Here is a 26,076-nt window from a genome sequence, read left to right on the forward strand (position 1 = left end):
TCTTTTTCTTTTTCTCAGTGCTACAGGATTACCTGGTTGTGTCTGTGGTTTCCAGCATGTAGCTTTCAACTTTGACCATCAAGAATCAAATGGAACAAATGGTTTCAGATGCAATTCTCTTGAATTCCAGGGGGCTGTGTAGTGACATAGAAGTATGATGGATTTTGTGTTAATAGATCTTGGGCATCCATCTGTGAGCTTAACCTCTGTGAGTTCACCTCTAAGGTGGACATTATAATGCGTACTCCATAGGGTTGGTGTGAGTGTTAAATACACGTGAAATACCCAGTCTGTGTATTCCCACCCCACCACACCCTGTGTTTCTAGGTGTTAGTGTAAGACGTAAATCCAGTGGTTTGACCACTCTGGTGTTCTTTTATTTCCATAACATTGTGACTGTGATATAACAGCCATGACTTCGGAGGTTCATCTGGTTTGTCTCATGACCCCCCACCCCTGTCATAATTACCTCCATGCGGTCATTAATGAATATAGTGATTAGGAGAGAATTACAGATCATTTTTAAAAAGCCTGAAGGGGTAAGTGGGGTAGACTAGAACCTGCCAGAAGAGGGTGTAAGACTTGAAATTGCTGAGCACAGCAATGGGAACCATCCCTTCCCAGTGGGAGAAGGCTGACTGACAAAATTTCTGTTCTTGAATAATTCACTGAAAGGAAAGGAGAGAGAGCAGGCTTGCTGCTTTTGGCAATTCTAAACCCTGGAAAAATATAAAAGAGTTGGATATGGCCTTTGATACAATCCCATCTCCTTTTTTTGTGTCCCCCCTCCACCTTCATTTGGCCACTGTGTGTGGCACCCCACCAGGCCTGGCCTCCTCAGTTCTTACAAATTTACCTCTTCTTCCCTCAAATTGAGTATCCTTTTGGTGCCTGATTATCAGACCTGTTTCTCTGTACAGTGTTCTTTGTCAACTCTTCCAAGGGGGCTGCATTTTATAAGAATTGCTTCGGGGTGCCTGGGTGGCTCAGTTGGTTAAGCCTCCGACTTTGGCTCAGGTCTTGATCTCACGGTTCATGGGGTCGAGCCCCGCATCAGGCTCTGTGCTGACAGCTCAGAGCCTGGAGCCTGCTTCAGATTCTCCCTCTCTCTCTACCCCTCCCCTGCTCATGCCCTGTCTCTCTCTCTCTCTCTCAAAAATAAATAAACATTAAAAAAGGTAAAAAATAATAAAAGAATTGCTTCTTAATGGAATGACATATTTAATTGGTCTATCCTATACTAATTGTAAGAAATAAAATAATGGTATGATGTGACTGCCTCAAGTAGGCTGTGTTAATATGAACACAATATGAAGCATGAAGAAGTGTAAATTCCAATCTGACTCCATGGGCAGTAGACTTCTCTTAGAATTTTCACGTATAGTTTTGGACTCCCAGCTTTAAAAAACACCTGGACACAATGGGATACATTTGGATTAATGAGGAGTAAAGAGCAGGTTCAGCAAGGCCGGGAGAGCTACCATCCACTTCCACGAGGAACGTCTTCTAGGAAAGGGATAGACTTGTTCAGTATCATATTGTTGGGTGAAATGTACATGGAGTTTATTTTGTTTTTGTTTTTTCTTAAGTAAGCTCTCTCTACACGCAACGTGGGACTTGAACTCACAACCCCGAGATCAAGGGTCCCATACTGTACCAACTGAGCCAGTGCCAGGCACCCCAAATTGGCTGTTCTTTGAATCAGAACTTCCCAGAGATGCAATGGGCTGTCAGAAGGCCAGCTCTCAAGGGGATTCTAGTCCAACTAATCAAGGTTGTCCCTGAGTGAAATCCCAGAGGGCAGCTGGTGGGTGGAGTAAATTTTCGGAGAAGGGACAGATTCCTTCCCAGGGACTTATACTGTCTTCCCTAGGCAAGTGAAGGCTGAGCCTTGAAGAGGGCTGGTGTTATCGAGATGAGAGGAAAGAAGTGATGGTAGGACCATGATGACATTCTTGCATTCACATAACAACCCGGCTGTGGGAAATGGACTTTTAGTTTATTTGCTTTAGTGGCGACTGTTTGCAGGCTCCTGAACACTTATGCGTATGAATCATTTTTATTTTATCTCTGTAGACTGAGTCCCCAGTGAGATAAGGAGGCATCTTGCGAGATCTAGATATGCCGTTTAGATGATAAAGTAAATTTAAACTTTTTGAGGATCAAATTAGTTTTACTTTTAACCCCAGACAATCTCTCTCTTCCAAAGAAAACTAATCTAAAGATTTTTATAAAGTATTCAAGGTTCTTTGGATCATATGCAAGCCTGACTCAGTCTTACCCAGGTGAGTTTTTAGGTATAGTAGAGTTTTGAGAATTAAATTCTGTATGAACTAGCAAGAAATGAGAGAAAGTAGTGCTTGATATTCACTTGGACTCTTGCACAGTCCAGAAACTTAAACACCAGCACAGTTTTGTGGGCAATAACTCATAAGCTCTGTATATCCAATTGTGTTCTTTTCCTATTTCTCTCCTATCAGAGTCCTTTCTTTCAAGGACCTAAATTGGTATTTAATAAATCGTTATTTACCGGAATGCTATACAAAGCTTTAAAAAATGTTTATGACTCAAACTTGATAATACAGCAATCACATAAAATCACATTAAGTTACAATTTAAAATTCCCATTGGACTCTTCTGCTATCCTTAGACCCTGTAAATAATACCGACACAATTGAAAATTAAGTATCTTTTATGCGTAACAGAAATTCCTTTCTAACGAAAAAATTTTACGGTGGTTTACCAATGAAAATTGCAAATACATAAGTATAAAACAATAGATGCATGAAACCCACATCCATTAAAATAAAAACCCTAAGGGGCGCCTGGGTGGCTCAGTTTTTTGAGCATCTGACTTTGGCTCAGGTCATGATCTCACGGTTCAGGGGTTCGAGCCCTGCATCAGGCTCTGTGCTGACAGCTCAGAGCCTGGAGCCTGCCTTTGATTTTGTCTCCCTCTCTCTCTGATCCTTCGCCACTCGGGCTCTGTCTCTCTCTCAAAAAATAAAGTAAGTGTTAAAACTTTTTTTTTAAATAAAAACTCTAAGCAAACCAGGAGTAGAAAGAAACTTCTTAAACCTAACTAAAAACCTATAATTTACAAAAACCTATAGCTAGCATCATACTTACTGGTGAAAGACTGAATATTTTCTCCTTAAGACAGGGAACCAGGCAAGAATGTCTGCTGTCACCATTCCTATTCAGCTATGTCGTGGAGGTTCTTTTGGTGCAATAAGGCAAGTAAAAGAAATAAAAGGCATGCAGATCAGATGAAGTAAAACTACCTCTACTCACAGACAGCATGATCTTTTATATAGGAAACCCCAAGCATCTACAAAACTGCTAGAACTAATATCTTGTATTTGCAGGATACAAGATCAAGATAACACGTAGCTGTATTTCTATACACTAGCAGTTAGACATTGAAATGAAAAGTACTATTAACAGCCTCAGAAATATGAAATATATAGGAGCAAATTTGACAAAAGGCACGAAAGCCTTTTTATACACTGAAAACTATAAAACATAGCTGGAAAAAAATCAAAGAACCCCTAAATAAATGGAGAGATATGTCATGTTCATGAATTAGAAGAACCAATATTGTTAAGGAGTCAATTCTCCTGAAATTGATCCTTAGATCAAAGCAAGCCTAATTAAGGGCCCCTGAGTGGCTCAGTTGGTTAGGACTCCAAATTTGGCTTGGTCATGATCTCATGGCTCTTGAGTTTGAGCCCCGCATTGGGTGCTGTGCTGATAGCTCAGAGCCTGGAGCCTGCTTCAGATTCTGTGTCTCCCTCTCTCTCTGCCCCTCCCCTGCTCTCTCTCTCTCTCTCTCTCTCTCAAAAATAAATAAACATTTAAAAAAATCAAAGCAAGCCTAATTAAAATCCAGCAGAACCTTTATTTGGGGGTAGAAATTGACAAGCCAATTCTAAAACTTATAAAGAAATTCAAAGAACATAGAATAATCAAAACAACTTTTACAAAGAAGGACAAAGTTGGAGGACTTAACACTATCTGACTTTAAGATTATAAGGTATAGTAATGAAGACAGCATGGTATTGGCATAAGGATAGACCTACAGATCGATGCAACACAACCCAGAGTCCAGAAATAGACCTTCATCTATATGTCAATTGCTCTTCAACAAAAGTGTCAAGGCAATTCAATTGGGAAAGAGCAATCTTTTCAACAAATAGTACTGGAGAAACTGGATACCTGAAGGTAAAACACCAAAACCAATCAAAAAGCACCTTAACTCGTGTCTCACACAGTCTCTAAACAGTAACTTGTCATGCATCAGACACCCAAATAGAGGAAATGAAACTATGAAATTTCCAGCAGAAAACACATGAGATCTTAGCAACTTTATATTTGACAAAGATTCTTAAATAGGACACAAGTTAAAAAATGAATTGGATATACTCAAGAAATATTTTTGAAAGGCATCGCTATGACAATGAAAAGGCTGGCCATATACAGGGAGATATTTGCAAAACACGTACAAAGATCTTGCTGCTCTGTAGTCATTTATTGAATGGAGAAATCAAAAATATGGCCCCAGGAATTGTGCTACTGGATATTTACCCAAGAAATACAAAACCCTAATTCAAAGGGATACATGGACACCGATGTTTACAGGAGCATTATTTGCAGTAGCCAAATTATGGAAGCAGCTCAAGTACCCATCAACTGATGAATGGATAAAGAAGTGATATGTATACACACAATGGAATATTCGGCCATAAAAACGAATGAAATTTTGCCATTTGCAATGACCTGGATGGAGTTAGAAAGTACAACGCTAAGTGAAATAAGTCAGTCAAAGAAAGACAAATACCATATGATTTCACTCATATGGGAATTTAAAAAACAAAACAAATGAGTGAAGGGGAAAAAAAGACAAATCAAAAAAGAGACTCTTAACTCTAGAGAACAAACTGACAGCTACCAGAGAGGAGGTGGGGGCGGATGGGTAAATAGGTGATGCGAATTAAGGAGAGTACCTGTTGTGATGAGCACCGTATGATGTATGGAAGTGTTGAATCAGTATATCGTACATCTGAATACAATGTTTCACTGTATGTTAACTAACCGGAATTAAAATAAAAACTTTAAAAAATAATAAAGAGTGGTTCAGAGAATTTGTTATTTTTTATTAAGTTATAAAATGTTCAAGTGTATTTCTAAAACTCGAATAACATCAAAATTGTTGAAAAACTGAACAAAAAATACTTGTAGGGTCGCCTGGGTGGCTTAGGCAGTTAAGCATCTGACGCCTGATTTCAGTTTAGGTCATGACCTCACAGTTCATGAGATTGAGACCCACGTCAGGCTCTGCACTGACAGTGTGGAACCTGCTTGGGATTCTCTCTCTCTCTCTCTCTCTCTCTCTCTCCCTCCCTGCCCTTCCCCTGCTCGCTTGTGCTCTCTCGCTCTCTCTCAAAATAAATATTTCAAAAATTTTAAAAATAAAAAATAAATTAAAAAAACCAATCAATGCGTGTAGTAAAAGAAAAAAAATTTTAATGTAGCAGTTCATGCTTATTGGAGCAAGACCTTTCCTCCAAGCAAATGAAGAGCCTTCGCTCAATCTCTGTGACTTCCTGTCTTGCTTAAGGTCACATTTTGTGAGTCAAATATAACAGAAAAATGGAATAAGTTTCAAAATGCAGGCAGAGGCAGACGTATAAATGGGAGAAATTTGTCTCTGCCTTCTCTTTTTCTCTGTTCTTTCTGCAGAACTGCATTCATTTAAGGCACGAGTTAGCAAGTATTTTCATACAGGTCCAGGTAGTTAAATATTTTAGGCTTTCTGCGCAATTGGGTTCCCCTTGGAACTACGCCACTGGCTCTTGTAGTGCCAAAGCAGCTGCTGACACTAGGTAAACAGGCGAGCGTGGCTGTGTTCTAATAAAACTTTATTGGCAAGCATTGGGCTGAATTTGGCTTCCGGGCCACAGCTTGCTGACTCCCGCTCTAGGATTGACGCTATCAGTCAGCATTCATTGAAGTCATGCAAGCTACACTTTAGCCCTTAGGTCATGGGACCGATGATCAAAGCCATCTGGGTTTTTGAAGCAACTGCTAGAGACACATTTTGAATCATACACGAAAGTACACGGTTCAGAAGGTTGGAAAGCCTCGGCGGCACTGGCCACACTGACATTCCTGATGTATCTGTGGCACCCAGGCTCTCCTGTAGCGTTGTTTAATGGTGATAGGTGCAGTGAGCGCTGTTTCAGTGAGGTGCTGTAGATAGAAGCGGGATTGCATTTGGTGGCAGGGTCAATGGAAGGGGACAACAAAGCGGGTGAAAGGTATGGGCCACGTGTCCGGAGTCCCCAGGGTCCTGCATGGTCAGTGACAGAGAAGCCTTCACAGGCTCAGCAGATATTGTAGTCATTGCTAAGACTTATAACAGTAATGCATTAAGGGTGTACGGCTAATCATAAGGGGGAAAAGACACAGGCAGAGTCTGGAGGAATCCACCTGCAGACTTTCTTCTTCTGCTCTATCCCTCCCACGAGGGGTCACAAAATGCTCACTCTTTCCCATCAGCGAAAGACAGCAACGTGTGCGACGTTTCTGCCTAGGCAATTCTACTGGGGACTCACGGCTTCAGGTTTTTATTAGGGACTTGCATAGCTCGTACCCAAATTCAAGGCTTCCATAAGCCACGCTGTTTGCACAAAATAGTCCGAGCCCCGTAAACCTCCCTTATCATTCAGGGAAGCCTGTGGGTCTAGTTTCCAGATGCCAACCTTGCAAGCAGACCTTTCGAAGGGTAGCAGTCTCAGGCCCGGTATGTTAACTCTTTTCTACGCGTACCCCTACCCTGAGACATCTGAATCAGGCAAAAAGGCATGATAGGGCAGGACAGAAAGGCAAGGGTGATTTTGTGTCTTGTATGAATTTCGAATCTTCACGATACCTCAGTATCTGTGTTCCCGTGGGATGCTGTGATGTGGGCCGCACTCTTCCTTGCACGCGACATCGCGAGTCATCTTGGTTCTTATTTCTGTCTATTCATGCTGGAGCAAAACAGCCTCCCCTCAGGCCTCCCTGCCTCCGGCCCACTTGCAACAGTACATTATACACAGGCTTCCAGTTCCTGACCTCGGCTCCCATCTTTTTATGTCGCTGCTTGTGTTAAAAAAAAAAAAAAAAAAAAAAAATCTAAACTGGAGCACCTGGGTGGCTCAGTCGGTTAAGCATCTGACTCTTGATTTTGGCTCAGGTCATGATCTCATGGTTCATGAGTTTGAGCCCTGCATGGGGCTCTGTGCTGACGGCATGGAACCTGCTTGGGATTCTCTCCCTCTCTTTCTCTGCCCCTCCCCTGCTCACTCCTGTGCTGTCTCTCTCTAATAATAAATACATGAAACTTAGGAAAACATCTAACCTGCCCATCTATTGCCTATTGAGAAAGTTGAGGCCATTATCTTCCCTTAATCTCATGTGCTCATCGTGTTCCACTTTTCCCTTCTCTCTCGCCTCAGTTAATAATAACCTATCCCTCTTTCTGCTGAAGGCTGCCGCCACAACCCGTGTCCTGGATCCCATCTCTCTCTCCTCCCATATTCAACCTCCCCCTTACTGCGGGCTTCTCTCCCTTACCGCACAAACACATTGTATTTTAAGTCTCTCCCGTCGTTAAAAAATGTTCAACGGAACCTTCCAGTGGCCTCTGTAGCTGCAGCTCTTTCTCCTTCCATTCTCCTTGAAACTTCTTGAAAGGCTTGTGTTTTAATCATCTCCTCACCTCCGGTTCAGCCTTCATTATACTGCGATTTGACTTCCACCTACGCAGTTCTGTTGAATGTGAGGTGCCTATGAACACCTAATTGCAAATCCAATGGGCACTTTCTATCCATTATCTTCCCTGACCTGTCTGCGAAACCTAACACCATTGATCACTCCTGCTTCCTGGGAACTTTTATGTCCCCTTGGTTTCCACGACACAGAAAAATGCCCTGGTTCTCCTCATCTCTATTTGGCTGTTCCCTGTGGGCTCCACTTTCTGGCTGTTGGCGTACCTCGAGATTTTCCCTATTGTGTATTCAGCTTCTTGTTCCGCAAATTGTCCCTGAGCAGCCTAACCACTAACCAGATACCGATAACTCCTCAGTTTCTCTCTTCAGCACGAATGTCTCTCCCAAGCTCCAGACCCATGTATTTCTCTCCACCTAGATGTTCCAGAAGAAGCTCAAATTCATCACATCCATAACGGAGTTCATCATTTTCTGCTTCTGAGGGTCTCTACCTCAGTGAGCACTGCCACTCACTACGTGTGGAAGATAGAAGCCATCAAGCCATCTTTATTTCTTCCTTCATTCACGTGTTCCATCTCTCCTTAATCACCAAGTCCTGTTGATTCTACTTCCTAAATATTTCTCGAGCTATTATCACTCCAACTCTGTTACCAATACCTTAGTTTAGGCTTCCTCGATTCCTGCCTGGTTGATTCCAAAAGCTTTCTTTTTTTTTTTTTTTTTTTCAACGTTTATTTATTTTTGGGACAGAGAGAGACAGAGCATGAACGGGGGAGGGGCAGAGAGAGGGAGACACAGAATCGGAAGCAGGCTCTAGGCTCTGAGCCATCAGCCCAGAGCCTGACGCGGGGCTCGAACTCACGGACCGCGAGATCGTGACCTGGCTGAAGTCGGACGCCCAACCGACTGCGCCACCCAGGCGCCCCCCATAAGCTTTCTAATAGGTTTCCCTGGTGCCCATCTTACCTCCCACAAATCCATTCTTTCAACACATATTTATAGAGCACTACCATATGCACTGGGGGTTGAGGATATAGTGGTAAGCAGAATAGTCATGTCCTCTGCTGTCACTGACCCTATACTATGGTAAGTGTGAGCGTGTGGGTATGCGTGTGTGTGTGTGTGTGAATCTGTATTAAATAAGATAATTCCAGATACCACTGTGTGCTCCAAAGGCAAGACAATTGTTTAAAAGCTGACCGATGGGGTGGATTCAATTCGGATATTCAGAGTAGGCCTCTTTGAGCAGGTGACATTTTTTTTTTAATGTTTAATTAATTTTTGACAGAGAGAGAGACAGAGCATGAGCGGGGGAGGGGCAGAGAGAGAGGGAGACACAGAATCCGAACCAAGGCTCCAGGCTCTGAGCCGTCAGCACAGAGCCTGACGCGGGGCTCGAACTCACAGACCACGAGATCGTGACCTGAGCCAAAGTCGGACACTCAACCGACTGAGCCACCCAGGCACCCCTGAGCAGGTGACATTTGAGCAGAGACCTGACTGAAGAACAAGAATCAGTCTGTGGCAGATCTGGCAGAGGAAGAGCGTACTGAGTGGGGAGAACAGCAAGTAGAAGAGCTCTGAGCAGATCCATGTTTGGTGTGGCTGGCAGATATCAGGTGAAGAGAAAAATAGTCTGGGATGAGGTAGGATTTTGTTGAGCCTATGAGGCCATGCAATGGGTTTGGGAACTTAGAGTCTGACAAGAAAGTCCCTGGAGGATTTTTTGCTGGGGAGATGACATGGCCTGGTATACCTCCAAGGCAGATTGCTCTAGTTGCTATATGGAAAATAGGTTCCAGGAGCAGAGTTAGGAGTAGTTAAGAGATAACTTCATGCCTCTAGAAAAGAAAAGATGATGCCTGGCCTAAGGGGGCAGCAGTGGAGATGGAAAGACGTGGAGGAATTGGAATATCATTTGGATGCAGAACCAGTAGGCTTTGAAAAGAGTCAGTATGTCTTCTCCAACCTCCATCAGTGGCTCCAGGGTGATTTTTCTAAACATAGTCCATGCTATCTTGCTTCCATTACTCAAGAACCCTCCATGGTTACTCAATGGTTATCAAATAATTCTAAACACTATAGCCACAGATTCAAGGCCATCTCAGGTTTCTTCCTCCTATTCTCTCCAGAAGACTTCCCTAGCTGTTCCATGCCTCTTCTTTCTGCCCTAGCAGGTGGCATTGGGTGTCTCTATCACAGTGCTGCATTGTATTGAAATTGCCTGCATGTGTGTCTATAAGCTCCTAAGATGCAAAGATGTCCTGTTGATCTTTGTATTTCTGTCGTCTAGCTCCATGCTACCAAAGTTTGGGCCTTGGACCAGCAGCACAGGCATCACCTGGGAACTTGGTTGCATTTGCATTTTAGCAGCAAGGTTCCCAGGAGACTCCTATGTACCTTACAGTTTGAGAAGCTAGCTTCTGTCTTGGATGCAGGAGGCCCTCATTGAATGTTGAACTGAACAGAACCAGCGACCCAGTCCAGACTCCTCAGAGCACAATAGTGATTTCCTTTTGTCAAAATAGATCCAACTCACAAAGTTAGCTTCACCAAGGTGGATTAAACTAGATGCTATGGGTGCACTGAACGTGTCTGTCACTGCATGGCTGGTGACACCTGTCGAGAGTAACACAGAAACAGTTGTTCTATTTACTATAAGCCTAACAGCTAGAGTTTCAGCAATTTCACACTGAATCGACTCAAATGTCCTTTTCTTATGGAATACTCTGTAATTTTTTCGTAAACATGGCCCAGATAATCTAACACCTAACTTTTTCCTTTGAATGGGTAACACTCTATTTAATGAAGCATCAAGAAGCAACTTCTAGGTGCCAAAGGCAGGTACTCTGTCCACATGGGAACTGCTAGCAAACCATGCACAAGTGCTAATTAGCTCATCAACACATCACTGTTGTCCTTTGAGATGCTCTCAATTATTTTTCAGCCTAACAAACTCCATAAGGTCACAGGTTCCCACTTCGGCCTTGTCTTATTATAAACTCAAGTTGGTTTGCTTGCCCCTTTTCTTCCACAATCCACAAAATGGGAAGAGGAGCCCATTCAATGTCCTAGCTTCTCAGACCCTCAGGCTGAGGAAGATTTGGGGCTCTCACAGGCAGCAATTCTGAGGTGCTTCGCAGGTCCCAACACTCTGGTCACTCTGTGTCCCTCAGGCATGGGTGGTCATTGCCAGAGCTTGAGGGTGGCTGTGCCAAGTCCGCTTACAATAGAGGAAGGGGTAGGGACCTTGTCTCCTCAGCACCGCTAGGAGCTTAGGGAAATCAGTGGTGTTTGAATTCAGAGGTATCTCTTTGGTGTTAATTCTTTTTTTTTTTTTTTTTTTAATTTTTTTTTCAACGTTTATTTATTTTTGGGGGGACAGAGAGAGACAGAGCATGAACGGGGGAGGGGCAGAGAGAGAGGGAGACACAGAATCAGAAACAGGCTCCAGGCTCTGAGCCATCAGCCCAGAGCCTGACGCGGGGCTCGAACTCACGGACCGCGAGATCGTGACCTGGCTGAAGTCGGACGCTTAACCGACTGCGCCACCCAGGCGCCCCGACTTTGGTGTTAATTCTTAAGACTCTTGGTATTAACTCTTGAGCTTGTAAGGCTGAACACAATCCTACTATAAGGTCAGTGATAGCAGAGGACGTGACTATTCTGTGACCTTAACTAACCCTCCAAAAGACCCAAATTCAGATGTTGGAATCTTAAGTCCCACTGTGGTGGCATTCGGAGGTGGGGCCTTTGAGAGGCGATTAGGTCATGAGGGTAGGGCCCTCAGGAATGAGAATAGTGCATTTATAAAAATGACCTCAGAGAGTTCTCTTGCCCCCTTTCTAACCATGTGAGGATAAGATGGGAAATCAGCAGTCTGCAACCCAGAAGAGGGTCTTTGCCAGAACCCAGCCAGGCTGGCCCCTTGATCTCAGATTTCCAACCTCCAGAACTGCAGGAGGTTCATGTCTGTTGTTTATGAGTCACTTAGTCCATGCTGCTTGGCCATAGCAGCTACTGACTAAGACCATTGCCCAGAGGCAGACACTTCATCTGCTCTGGGCTTCCTACTCAGAATAGCTCTTACTCACTATTTGAAGCAGGAAGTGGGTTTTTTTCCATAAAACACTTGGAAAATGCTTGACCCACGTGCTTCTCAGTGAAAACCAAATGTTTCGTTTTCAAGGTGGGGAAATTGGCTTCCAGAACAATGGAGGGAAAGCAATTATTGTCTTTTGCTGTTATTGTAGCATCTGTGTGGGGAGCTGGGTCTTATCCTTTTTCTGGAACCCAGCAGTGTGACATTCTTGTCACTTCTCTTGGTCACAGTATTTTCACCCAGTGACCTCTAGCATCCCTTCTAATCCCAACATTTTAGGGCTCTCTGTTTCTATCTTTGCTGGTCTTTTCTGGGGAGAATATAAAAATGAGGTAGCTCAAGTTCTCACCCCTTCTGAATGTCTATAAAATTCCAGAGATTCAATAATAAGCAATGGTGTGCCGGTAAATGTTAAACAATGGACACTGATTTGTAGTGTTTGCCAATTTCTGTGGTGTAAATAATCTCACCGTGGCTGATTTCTAGCCTTCAAGTTGGTATCAACCTGCTCACCAAATTCCTGAAAATTTAACATCCAGCTCTCATGAGCCACAATGAGCTGGCTCTAGCACACCATTGTGAACATGCCTCCTTGTCCATTATTCTCAGAGAAGCAGGATTTATGCTGTCAGGGCTAGAGATGCTCACGCATTTTCCTGGCTCCATGCCTGGCTATTGGGAAAAGTCAATGTGGACATCAGACAGTTGTAGAAGATTGGCACTGAAATGTGTGGTCAAACACTTGAGACTAGGGATGCTTCCTGTTTATCAGGATGTCTGACAACTCTCCCAGGGCCTTCTGCCAGAAAGTCATCATTCTTTTATGCTTGCAGAGGGCACACAATGACACTCAGAAATTGGATTGCCAATAAGAATTGTTCCAAGTTGAGAAATGGAGTCTTTTCCTATGTGCCAGGTGGAAGGAAGTTTGGCAGTGAGGTGGGGTTCCATATGCTGATCAGTGGAGTCTCTCTTGTTTGGTCTTAGGCTCTCTAACTGAAATCAACTTTTAATTTTGGGCTGCCATCTCTTTCCTACAGATATGTATTCATCTCTTGTTGCTATTTCTGAAGGTGGGCTAGTACTCTAATTTTTCTATGTTTGTTAAAAAAATTTGTTCCTGAGATATGCTCAGAGAGGGACTACTGTTTTACTCATAGTTAACTGTAACTGAAGGCACAATGGAAGGCGATACATTCAATTCTGCAGCAGCCAGTGAGTTATACTGAGAACAATCTTGTCCCCTGGCTATAGACTATGTGACGTCTAACTGTAAGAACTTGATGGAGCTCCTGGGTGACTCAGTTGGTTAAGTGTCCGACTTTGGCTCAGGTCATGATCTCACGGGGCCATGAGTTTGAGCCCCGCATAGGACTTTCTGCTGTCAGCACAAAGCCCACTTCAGATCCTTTGTCCCCCTCTCTCTCTGCCCTTCCCCCACTGCTCTCTCTCTCTTCTCTCTCAAAAATTAATAAACATTTAAAAAAAACTGTAAGAAGTTGGAGTGGAAAGGATGTTTCGTGCATATTTTGTCCCCTCAGCAGTACATCAGTGTTAGGTGGGGCCCAGTCCTCAGTGAAGTTGAAGCATCCATAGACTCAGAATTTAGCAGACCTGTAATGTCAAGATAGAGCTGCTTTAGATGCTAAGCACTATTTTGGGGAAGACTAGGCAGGAAGTCTGGTATAATATATTGCCTGTAGTTCTCTGACTCCTTTGCAGAATAGCATGGAATAGCCATTAAGGTTCATGGTCACTGGAAACTAAGCAGGTGAATTATAGGTCCAAATCAAGGAGTCAAGAAACAGGAACACTTACCCAAATGTAAGAAAACCTTGGCATAACCTCAACCATCCATGTCATATATGTTATTGGGCTCAAGGGAGATATGGCAAGACTAGGTAAACTGGCTTAATGAATCCCAGCTGTTAATGGGCAAACATACACATCCCTCAAACAGAAACAATCATCCGTTCTTTTCTGGAGTATGGGTGAGGACTCAGGAATAATCTGTGCAGGAAAGACAGCACATGAATGAGGATTTGCCTGAAGGATGGAGATGAAGATTAGATAGTGTGTGAAGAAGTGTTTTAGTGAGAAGGGGAGCCTACAAAATGGTGCCTATGTTAGGATTATAATTATTGTCAATATTTGTACATAAGGATAAACTTTGGAAGGGGATACAGAGAAATGAAAAGGAAGGTAGGCTGGTAGGATTATGAATAAATATTTTACAGATTTTCCTGATTTTGAAATGTTGTTTGAATATATTTAAATCTTTTGTGAAAAGGGTTTTCCATCTTCACAGAGAACAAAAGAAGCTGGAAATTCCCTAGAGAAATTGAAATCAGGCAGAAGGAAGAATTTCTTTATGGGAAGATTAGCCCCTGGAAGCTACTTATAGCAGAGCTGAGAAACCACCTTCAAGAATGGCTCCCTCTTCTACTATGTGGAGAGCAGTGGTGGCCCCTTTGGAGGGAGGCTTCTCTCATCTATAGATGGTGGTCCTGAGACACAGCACTCACAGAGATGCAAATGTGACTCAGTGAACTGTTGGCAGAGCTGTGGGCAGGCCAACTTGGTAGGACAAGACCAATTTTGATGAGTGCTTCCAGTCTTCTCGAGATGTATTCCCCTCCCCCTTCCTATTGTGGACCTAGGTCCTCTCAGCAGTCACAGCAGTTAAGAACCAGATTAATTAATTTCTGCCCAGGGGTCAGTCCAGCAGGAGAATGTTGCAAGCCTCTTGCAGTCATAAACATCTTAAACAACCTACAGGAATATGTTATGGGTGTGGAGAGAGATAACAGGAGCAGCTTTCTAGAGTGGAAAAGGGTTTTCTTGCCACCGTGGGCACTTCACCCCTCCCCGGGCCATTCTTCTGCTCCAAGTTCAGAGCTCTCCAATGGAAACTCCTTTTTTTTTTTCCAGTTAGGTAAGTGATTTTCTTGTTGTTTTGGAACTTGGGTACCACTGTGGACACATGTGGTTAGAAAAATCTTACTTTCCTGACAGATAAAGTCCTGAAGTTAAAGGGCTCTTCTCTTCCTGTAAGGCACATTTATGTAGCAGGAAGTTCACACTGAGCTTAGGATATGGATGGACAGGCTCTATTTGAAGCTGGGCCTCACCACTTGCAAGTTCTCTGAGCCTTGTTTTGTCATTTACAAAGTGAGGATATCAATACCTGTCTCCCAGATTATGGAGATGAAGTACACTGATAAAGTGCCTGGCATATAATAGGCCCCTATTAGACATTAGTTTCACTTAAAATTTTAGGAGTCAACAGAGATTACATATATATCTGGGGCTCCTGCATTTCTTCCTGTACCCAATCATGACTCATTTCACTGCTGACCAACACACAGAAGGTGTCAAACGACAGACCTCACTAGCTCTGAAAAGCCAGACACATTTTAATGACTGGCACTCTCCACTGTGACACTTGGATTTAGCCACAGCTACCACCAAAGATTGTTTCAAGATAACTTGGGGGCCTCCTCCTCCAAAACCACTGTGAAATCCTATGAATGCATCTGCTCCTGACCTTGGTCAGTCTCCATTGGGGCTGGGTGTTGGCTTTGAGCACTAGCATACCCTTGGGATGAGATGGTTATTCTAGACTTTGGTGCCAGAGCTCACTGGCCTTTGCCTGCTGGAGGATGAGGACTGGCAGCAACAATGCTGCTCAACCAGCTCAGGAGCCCATAGTATGAAGGCTGGTGAGTAGGAGAGGCTGTGTTCCTGGAGTTGAAGTTCAGCTGGATCTTCTCCTTGTTGGGTGGGAAAGGGCAAAAGTGTCCATCAGAGCAGAATACCCAAGGGCAATCCAATGGGTTGACTACCCCAGATTGATGTAAGACCCCAAAGAGTCAGTTACATCCTTCTGGAATAGTGGTTAAGAGCACAGACTTTGACACCAAATGGACTCCAGTTTAGTACTTGGCCATTTTGTGGATATGTGACCTTGATCAAGCTACTTAACCTTCCTCTCTGAACCTGGATCCTCCTGTGTAAAGGGAAAGGGAATAATAAGAATAATATTTACTTCACTAAGTAACTGGGCGGGGGGGTGGTGATGAGAAAAAGTCCAGCACGCAGCCCATTGTATGGCACACTATAGCAACCTCTGAAGCAAGGTTTTCTGTTCCCATCGGAACCAGAGACCAGGCTATTTGTGTCTATGTCAATAATTATTTGATATACTGTCTCACCTTCCTCACCAAACTGGAGCCACCTTCTACTTCAATGTTTAATTGAAGGGGTGCTGGGTGGCTCAGTTGGTTAAGCATCCGACTTTGGCTCAGGTCACAATTTCGGGGTCCATGAGTTTGAGAACCGTGCTGGGCTCAGAGCCTGGAGCCTAGAGCCTACTTCATATTCCGTGTCTCCCTCTCTCTTTCTGGCCCTCCCCCACTCATGCTCTGTCTCTCTTTCTCAAAATAATAAATAAACATTAAGAAAATATTAAAACATGTTTAATTTAAAGTGCCCATCTTCTAGAAAGTGGGTGCTCATCAAACCTCGCAGCATGCGTAGCCATGGCACCACCCTCAAGATGGCCCAGCCTTCCCCACCCACATATGCATCTGCATGCAAACACAAGCTCACATTCACAGGGTGCAGGGAGCAGTAAAAATTCACTCATTCAGCTAACGATTACAGAGTGCCCACTATGTGCCAGACTCCATTCTAGTTCTGGGGATACAGTGGTGGAAACAGATAAAAATCTCCACCTTCCTGGAGATACCCCATTGTCCTGCACAAACAGATAATAAGTGAAATAAGAAAACTCTACAGCATGTTTTTTAAAAAATGTTTATTTATTGATTTTGAGAGAGAGGGGGAGAGAGCATGCACTAGCCGGGGAGGAGCAGAGAGAGAGAGAGAGAGAGAGACAAAGAGAGAATCTCAATCAGGCTCCATGCCGTCAGCGCAGAACTCGACATGGGGCTCGGTCTCACAAACCAGGAGATCACGACCTGAGCCAAAACCAAGAGTCAGACACTTAACCGACTGAGCCGCCCAAGTGCCCCTATAGCATGTTTAATAGTGGCAAATGCTAGGGAGAAAAACAGGGAAGGGGAATATGAAGTGTTGGACCCTTGTAGATGGGCTGATGTGTTAGTCTGCTTTGGTTACTATAATAAAGTATCATTAACTGGGTGGCTTAAATAGCAGAAATTTATTTCCTCACAATGCTGGAGGTTAGCAGTCTGAGGTCAAGGTGTCAGGGTGGTTTCTTTTGAGGCCTCTCTCCCCACTTACAGCTGGGGCCCTTTTCCCTGTGTCTTCTCTGTGCTAAACTCTTCCTCTTCCAGGCTTGCTAGTCCTATTGGATTAAATGACCTCATTTAAACTTAATTACCTCTTTAAAGACCCTGTCTCTGAGTGCAGTCATATTCCGCGCTACTGGGGGGTTAGGACTTCAGTGTATGAATTTTCAGGGGGGGGGAGGATGCACAATCCAGCTCATAGCAGGTGGCAAGGGAAAGCCTTACTGATGTGTCACTTTTGAATAAAGACTTGAAGGAGGTGAGGGAGGCAACATGTGACTATCTGGGGAAAAAGGGTTCTAGGCCAAGGGAACAACAGGTGCAAAGGCCCTGAGGTGAAAATATACCTGGTTTATTTCACAAACAGTAAGGAAGCCGGTGTGGCTGGAACCAAGTGGACAGGAGGACAGGGAAAAGAGAAGCGATAGAGGTAACAGGGCAGATTCTACGGCCTTGCAGGTCATAGTGAAGACTTTGTCTTCTCCTTCTGGGGGGAGATGGAAGTCACAGGAGTGGTGTGGTCTGACTTACAGACCCTGCATTGAAATAGACTGGGGTTAGGGCAGCAGCAGAGGCTGCTGCCATCATAACCACGGGGACCAGGGTGGGAGCAGTGCAGGTGCTGAAGAAACGGTCACACTCTGGATATATCTTGGAGGTAGATCTAGTAAGGTTTGCTGCTGGGTCAGGTGGTGGAGGGAGTGTGAGAGGGAAACAAAGTCAAAGCTAACTGAAAGGTATTTGGCCAGAGCAAACGACACCATGCGGTGGCCATTTATCGAGATGGGAAGCCCAGAGGAGGCACAGTTCTTTGGGAGAACACCAGGAGCGCAGTTTGGGATATGTTGCGTTTGAGATGCCCATAAATGTTCTAAATGGAGTGCTGAGAAGGCATGTGAATATGCACACCTGGATGCCAGGTGAGTGGTTCCGGTTTGCAGATACACGTTTGGGAGGCATCCGCCTGTAGATCTTATTTGAACCGTGAAGCTGGACGATATGACAAGGGCGAGAGGGTAAATGGAAACAGTGAGAGATGGCTAAGGAGGAACTCCACGGTGTTCTACCATTTTCAGGAAAAAAAAAAAAAAAAATCCAGATTGCAAGGGAGCTGTAGGGGTCACTCCACATGGGTTTCCAAGTTATAGTCTTTAGCTGGGGTGGTTATTGTTAAGTCAGACCCGGGAGAAGTTTTTCGTTTTCTTGTTGACTTAACGTCACCACAACTGCTGGGACTTCTGCTTGGTCTCCTGACTACTGGACCCGGCTTCTGCTTGTCTCCCGGCCGGAGCGGGTCATGGACAGCAGCCGGTGCAGACCACGGAGAGTCTTGGAGTCTGAGACCCGGCTGAGCCTTGCCAGAGAGTGTGCTGAGCCCACGTGCCACCTGTGGTTACCAAGCAGCCCATCTCAGGGACCAGCAAGTCTGTATTTCTCTAGAGACTAGCCTCAGCGGTTGTGTTAACGCAGAGGAGCACAGTGTTGCCAAGGCTTGTAGAAGGCCAGGAAGCCGCCATTCCCACATAGCCCAACCTTGCTGGGAAGATGGCCCGTAGAGGCCACACTGTGAAATGGCAAATTGAGATGATTTAAATGAACTTGGAGATATGAGTGGGGGGTTGGTGAAAGCCCTGCTTTGGGCTCACAAATGAAATCTGCCCTTTGGCAGGAAGGCCCCCTTCGGTTTCTGAGCTTTGAAGAGCAGAGGCAGACAGGTGTTAAAGACCAAAACAGGGTTTAGTGTTCTTGTCTGACCTTAGCTGTTGAGCCTGATGGAGGCTCCAGGCCCTTAACGCTTTTCTATACAGAGACACAGGCCACCTTGTCAGCTCTGAGACTCGCCAGCGAGTGGGAAGTGGCCTGGGGGTACTTACAGTGCAACATTTCCAAGACGAGATGCTGGTGGAATGGTTGGGGGTGTGGGGGTGTAGGAGGAGCCCTGAGGTGGCATTATAGAACACAGTCACTCAGACAATCAGTCCTTTCAAATCTCTTTCGATCCTTTCGGTTACATCCGAAGACTTATCAGGCATGTAGGTCTTTAGCACCTCTCACACTGTTGCTAATTTTCCTTTCTCAGGCAGACAGGGCACCAGGCTGAGCCACGGGGAAGCCAACTGGGGAGCCAGTCGGAATTTTAAATCATTGCTTTGGTTGTATTTATTTCCATAGTTACTTTGTATTTATCACAAGTGAAAACTGGTTTTCCATAAATTTTTAAGTTAAAAAAAAGACTCAATGTAAGAAAAAAATTAATAAAAAATAATATAGGTCGTTTGTGGTTAAGGTCAAAGTCATGAAGGTAGTGCATGAATTTATGAAGTTTTGGGGAAACGCTGCCACAATGAAATCTCCTATCTGGTTGCATGGCCTACAACTGCTTTTAATAACAAAGACTTCTAGGTCAGAAATCTTTGTCCCTAAGCATTTTGAAGACATTACTCCATTGTCTTCTAGCTTCCCGAGTGCTTGGGACAAGTCAGAAGTCACCCTGATTTTAGACCCTTCATAAATGATTTTGTTTTCCTCTCTGGAAGCTTGTGATATGGAAATGTTGGGGTTCGGAGCCAATGGCCGAGAAAGAGTTCTTGAGACGTTTTTGGTGCAAAGAGGTGGTTTTACTAAAGCACGGGGACAGGACCCCGGGCAGGAAGAACTACACTGGGATTGTGAAGAGCAGTTGATTACACGCTTGGGAGTTGGGGGAGGTAAAGACAAGGGGAAGTTTCCAAAAGGATTTTCACAGGCGCAAAAAAGGCTCCTAGGATCCTCGAGGCCTACCTATTGCCAAGCTAATGTTGTTTTTCCCTCTAGCAAAACACTAACATTAAAACAGTTGGGAGTTTCTGGAAGATTGTTATACTGGGCCTGCCTCAAGTATTTGTCAATGGGCTGAAGGTTACAAGGAAACAGTGATTTTATCTACATTTCCTTCTGCCTTTGTTCCCCACATCGGCTGGCAGGGTCTACAGTTAGTCCTCAGAGCTCCGAAGTTCCATGATGACGTGTGTTAGTGTGGGCCAATTTTCATCCCGTGTGCTGGAAACACGGTGGGCCTTTTCTTGTGTGTATTAGCTCTGGGAAAGTTTCTTTTCTTGTTTTTTTTTTTTTTTAATTTTTTTTTCAACGTTTATTTATTTTTGGGACAGAGAGAGACAGAGCATGAACGGGGGAGGGGCAGAGAGAGAGAGGGAGACACAGAATCGGAAACAGGCTCCAGGCTCTGAGCTGTCAGCCCAGAGCCCGACGCGGGGCTCGAACTCACGGACTGCGAGATCATGACCTGGCTGAAGTCGGACGCTTAACCGACTGCGCCACCCAGGCGCCCCTAATAGTTCATTTTCTATCATGTTATTATTTAGTATTTTATTATTGCTTTCTATTTTATTACTTTCTGTTTTCTCTCTCATCCAGAGAGCCTCCGTTTGTTCACGTGCTAGCTCTCCTCTTCACGTTCCTTTATTATCTTTGTCCTCATTTTCATCTTCTGAGAGATTTCCTTAGCTTTTTACACATGTATTTATTGAACTTTTATTTCTGCTCTCAGACATTTATTTACTGAGAAGTTCTTTGTTCTCCGAAGGTTTTATGTTTAGAGCACACTATTCTTATTTTATTATTTTATAGATGTTGTATCTTCTTTTCATCTTTCTTAGGATATACGTTATTTTTTGTTATGCATTGTTGTCTTCTCTCTGCATAGTCTTTGTCTCCTCTAAGTTGAAAAAACAGTTGTTTTTTTCCTGTTCGTGTTTTCTGTCTTTCATCATACATGCTTTTCTCAAATGTCCGGGGATCCTTGGCTTGCCACTTTATGATGACAAGAGATTAAAAATGAAAGGTGGAAACAACCTCAGAGCCTGTCCACAGAGAAATGGGTAAAATGTGGTATATCCATACAAGGGGATATTAGTCGGCTATAAAAGGAACGCAATTCTGATACATGTCACAACGTGGATGAACCTTGAGAATGTTATACTGCGTGAAATGAGCCAAACACAAAAGAACAGCGGTTACATGATTCCCCTTATATGAAATATCTAGAATAGGCAAATTCTGGGGCGCCTGGGTGGCGCAGTCGGTTAAGCGTCCGACTTCAGTCAGGTCACGATCTCGCGGTCCGTGAGTTCGAGCCCCGCGTCGGGCTCTGGGCTGATGGCTCAGAGCCTGGAGCCTGTTTCCGATTCTGTGTCTCCCTCTCTCTCTGCCCCTCCCCCGTTCATGCTCTGTCTCTCTCTGTCCCAAAAATAAATACACGTTGAAAAAAAAAATTAAAAAAAAAAAAAACAAAACATGACTAAAATGGTATATGTCACGTAATATATAGTTTTACCACAAAGGGGAAAAAACGGTGGCTGGAAGCCCTGAGCCCGTTGGTAGGGTTGACTGACTGTAAGGAGTTCTGGCTAAGCCAGGTCGTGAGGAACCCTGGATTTCAGAATCCTGAGATTCTGTGGCGAAGCTTCTTCGAAGGTCTTGCCCGAAGCATACACACCTGGCTGCTGGTTCCAAGAGAAAGTTGGGGAAGAAGACTGGGAGTAGAGGGTGTGAATACTCGCGATAAGTTCCCCCTGCACCTGCTCTTTTAAGTATGTTTAGAAACTTGAGCCATGGCCTGGTGTGACCTTGACCAGAGACCCCCCCCAACCCCCGCCAGCCCCACCCTGCTCTTTCCAGAAAAGGTACCTCCAAGCTGCCTAGGGAGAGGAATGGGAATGGGGCTGTTGTCGGGCTGTGCTGAGGGGAAGGCACCTTGAGGTCTAAGTGCCTCCTCCACTGATTTCCAGCAGTCTTCCTATTTCCAGACTTTCCTCCATCTTTGCTTCCAGAGCTTTCTGGTTCCTATAATGTCCAAATCTTTGGGAGTCCTGAAGGGGGTAAAAAAAAAAAAAAAAAAAGGCTGCTTCTCAGTTTTCCTCACTGCAGCTTAGGAATTAGATTTTGTGGATTTATATCTTTTTTTTTTAATTCATTATTTTAATGAAACTTTCTCTAACCCATGACTTATTTATGAGCATGTTAGTTTAAAACAAATTTCAACTCTCATTTCTGTAGCTGATTTCATAATTGCATTATGCATTATGGTCAAAGGTGGGGTCTCTCTATAGAGTCCTAGAAATTTTAGAGAACTTTTTTTTTAATTGGAGTATAATTAACATACAGTATTGTATTAATTTCAGGTGTACAATATAACGATTCAATAATTCTATATATGACTCAGTGCTCATCATGGTAAGAGTTCTCTGGATCCCCTTTGCTGATTGTGATGTATTATATATTCATCTTTGATTGTGTTGACCCTTGTGTAATTGACCCTTCGAAGTGGGCAAGATGGGATTATTATCCCCATATCACAGGCAGGTAATCAGGAGTCCAGAGAATTGAAAAGACTTGCCCAAAGTCCCACAGTAAGGCTGGAACAGAATTGAGGAATAGGAAGGGAAGGAGAGCATACTGGGTTAAAGCTCCTAAAGATGTGCTCTTTAACGGAGTGACTCTTCTATGCCAGATGCACCATGGGGACGTTTGGGTGGCTCAGTCAGTTTGGCGTCGGACTCTTGATTTCCGTTCAGGTCATGATCCCAGAGTTGTGGGATCGAGGCCGAATCGGGCTGTGCGCTGAGTATGGAGCCTGCGTGGGATTCTCTCTCTCCCTCCCTCTGCCCCTCCCCCATTTTCTCTCTCTCTCTAAAAAAAAAAAAAAAAAAAAATCTTTAGAAACTTTTGCAGCTACACCTCTGCCCAGGAATTTATATTATATTCTGGGCACTGTGCATAGGAGAGCTTATGGACAGAAATACCACAATCTAAGTATAGAAAAACTCTGGGTGGAATCCACAGAGGGCATTCCAGTCTATTCTTTATTGAAAGCCTAGTATGTGTTAGCACTCTATTCTTATCTAAGAAGTTATTTTCTATCTTCTGGCACTTGTTTATGCCTTAAACAAGGTAGGCACTCAGGAAAAAAAAAGCCATTGTAAAATGAACAAGAACAAAAATGCTTAGAATCACGACGCTAAAAGATGGCTGAGAGAGTGGGAGGTGGGTGAGGGGCTGGCCATCCACTTTATTGTGGACCGTCCAAAATAAAAGGAATTATCTGGGCTGTGCAGACTGCCAAGTGCTAATCCCTACAATAATCAGCCTCGAAGCTCTCAGAGCCACAGAATCAACTAGCTGGGAGGGAGAGCAGCCAGCGGTGGATGTCCATTGGGCTGTTGGTGTGGACGCAGGGTCCTCCCTTTCTCTTTTGTGGACACAAACAGCTGACGGTCTTAAAATAAAGGTGCGTGATCGCTCTCTGAGCTGGACACCTGGAAGGAGGCCAACTCCTGTCTCTTCCCTTGCCTCTGTGCTCCGCATCTGTCTCCACGAAACCGGCTTGTAAAAATCTTTCGCTTTCAATCTTCCCACCTCCTGCTCTCTCTCACTTCCTGGAGGGTGGGCGGAGGGGGGGGGGGGAGATTGTGCAGGTATTCCCTTCTGCAAAGTCTCCCCACCCTGTGCCCGCAAAAAAGAGAACACGTTCAAGGATCTATTTCTCTACTCCCACCACATTACAAGGAGGGTGATGAGAAGGGATATTTAAAAAAATTTTTTTTAACGTTTATTTATTTTTGAGACAGAGAGAGACAGAGCATGAACGGGGGAGGGGCAGAGAGAGAAAGAGAGACACAGAATATGAAGCAGGCTCCAGGCTCTGAGCTGTCAGCACAGAGCCCGACACGGGGCTCAAACTCACAAACCGCGAGATCACGACCTGAGCCGAAGCCGGACGCTCAACCGACTGAGCCACCCAGGCGCCCTGGGATATTTTTAAAAAACGTTTTATTTTGAAATAGTTTTAGAGGAAAGTTGTAAAACAGCATGGAGCATTTCAGTACACCCTTCACCCAGCTGCCCTAATGTTAACATCTTATATAACCCGTAGTACAATAATTAAAGCCGAGAAATTCACATGGATACAATAATAGTAACTCAACTCGAGACTCTATTGGGATTTAGTCCATTTCCCCATTCATGTCCTTTTTCTGTTAGAGGATTCAATCCCAGACCCATGTTGCATTTAACTGTCAAGTCTCCAGGATCCTTCCGTCTATGGTGGTTCCTTCGTCTTTCTTTGTGTTTCAAGACCTTGACACTTTTGAAAGGTATTTATAAGTTGTTTTGGATGCCTTGGGTTTGTCTAACATTTTTTCATGATTACATTGTGGTTCTCAAGTGCTATAGATGAATTGTTCCCCCTTGCAAATTCCTATGTTGAACCCTTAACCTCCAATGTGTCTGAATTTGGAGAGAGGGCCTTTAAAGAGGTAGTTAGGGTAGTTAGGGTTAAATGAGGTCATAAGTGTGGGGTCCTAATCATGATATCAGTAGTTCTTATTACTGGTGCTTTTTCCTCTGTCATTGAGTTAAGGTAGGTGTGAAAGGATTAACTGTAAAGTTACTGTGTTTCTTCTTACAATTAATACATATCTTGGGGGAGATACTTTTAGATTATACAAATATTCTGCATTTCCTCAAACTCTTGACCACTAATCTTAATAGCTTTTGGTGGATTATTATGCCCACGGTAATTATTGCTGTGGAATTTTTCTTTTTTCACGTTTCTTTAATTTGAGAGAGAGAAAGAGGGAGATGGAGAGAGCATGCACGAGGCGGGGAGGGCCAGAGAGAGAGGGAGAGAGAGAGCATGAGCAGGGGAGTGGCAGGGGGAGAGAGGGAGAGATAGAATCCCAAGCAGGCTCCATGCTATTGGCGCAGAACCCAACGTGGGGCTCAATCCCACAAACCATGAGATCATGGCCTGAGCCAAAATCAAGGGGCAGACGCTTAACCACTGAAGCCACCCAGGTACCCCATTACCTGGAATGTGGAATTCTAATGGTGATTTTATATTTCCTTCTTTCCTTCTACACTTAATAATTAAAAATTTTTTTTGTGAGGAAGAGCTATGCCTTATGGGCAATGTACTTATTTGTTCAATTATTTTTAAATGTCATAATAGACTCATGCTTGTTTACTTTATTCTATGGATTGCAATTAAGTATTGTTATTTATTTTATTGCTCAGCCTTGGCCATTGGGCACACCTTTAGATTGGTTGCTAGGCTCCTTCAAGATGTCCTCATCCTTTTTGAGTACTTCCTTACTTTCTGGCATCACAAGATGGTCCAGGATCATCTCGTGTTATTTTTGCCCAGACTTAGAATCAACTACTTCAAAGAGCTCTTGTTCCCTTTGTTGGAGAATGGTATTTAGAAACCAAGATCTGGGTGGTAGGTGTGCTTGTGGCTACTGGGGTGCCAACAATAAAGGGACATTTTCCCTTCCAAACATAGTTTTCTTTACTCTCATTTGCCATAGTGCCTGGAATTTTGAGACTTCCAGAAAACCGCACGTTTGAAAATAAGTCATCCTGCTATGCTTCAGCTACCTTAGAGACAGTTGGGTCTGGAAGGTTGTTCAGTGCCCAGTTAAAATGTGGACATTTCGGGATTGTAAGATGATGTGAGGATATAACACTAGATAAAAGCAGGTTCCTTGTGAAGGAGGCCTGGGAGCAGCCTCCTGGCTGAGGACAGCCATGACAAGTGGTGACAGGGGGGACACTGAAGAGAAAGTGGGTGTTCACCTATGATTGCTAGAGTTCACTCACACACATCCCCAAGGCCAGATCTCTTCAGCATCTCACATTTTTACATTCCCTAACCAGAGAGTAGGACTCACTCACTCTGCGAATGTACACAGTATTTTGAGTATTTTGGGTCAGAAAGTTGCTGAGAACTGGCAAAAATATCTAGGGAATAACCTCAGTAACTTATTTCAAGCTAACATAGGCCTAGGTATCCACTTTCTAAATGTGTTCCCTTGCAAAGTTCTGTCCCTTATTTGCCCTAACATATATTTCTGATTCTTTAATT

This window comes from Leopardus geoffroyi, chromosome A2 (genome assembly GCF_018350155.1).
Source record: "Leopardus geoffroyi isolate Oge1 chromosome A2, O.geoffroyi_Oge1_pat1.0, whole genome shotgun sequence".
Lineage (NCBI taxonomy): Eukaryota > Metazoa > Chordata > Mammalia > Carnivora > Felidae > Leopardus > Leopardus geoffroyi.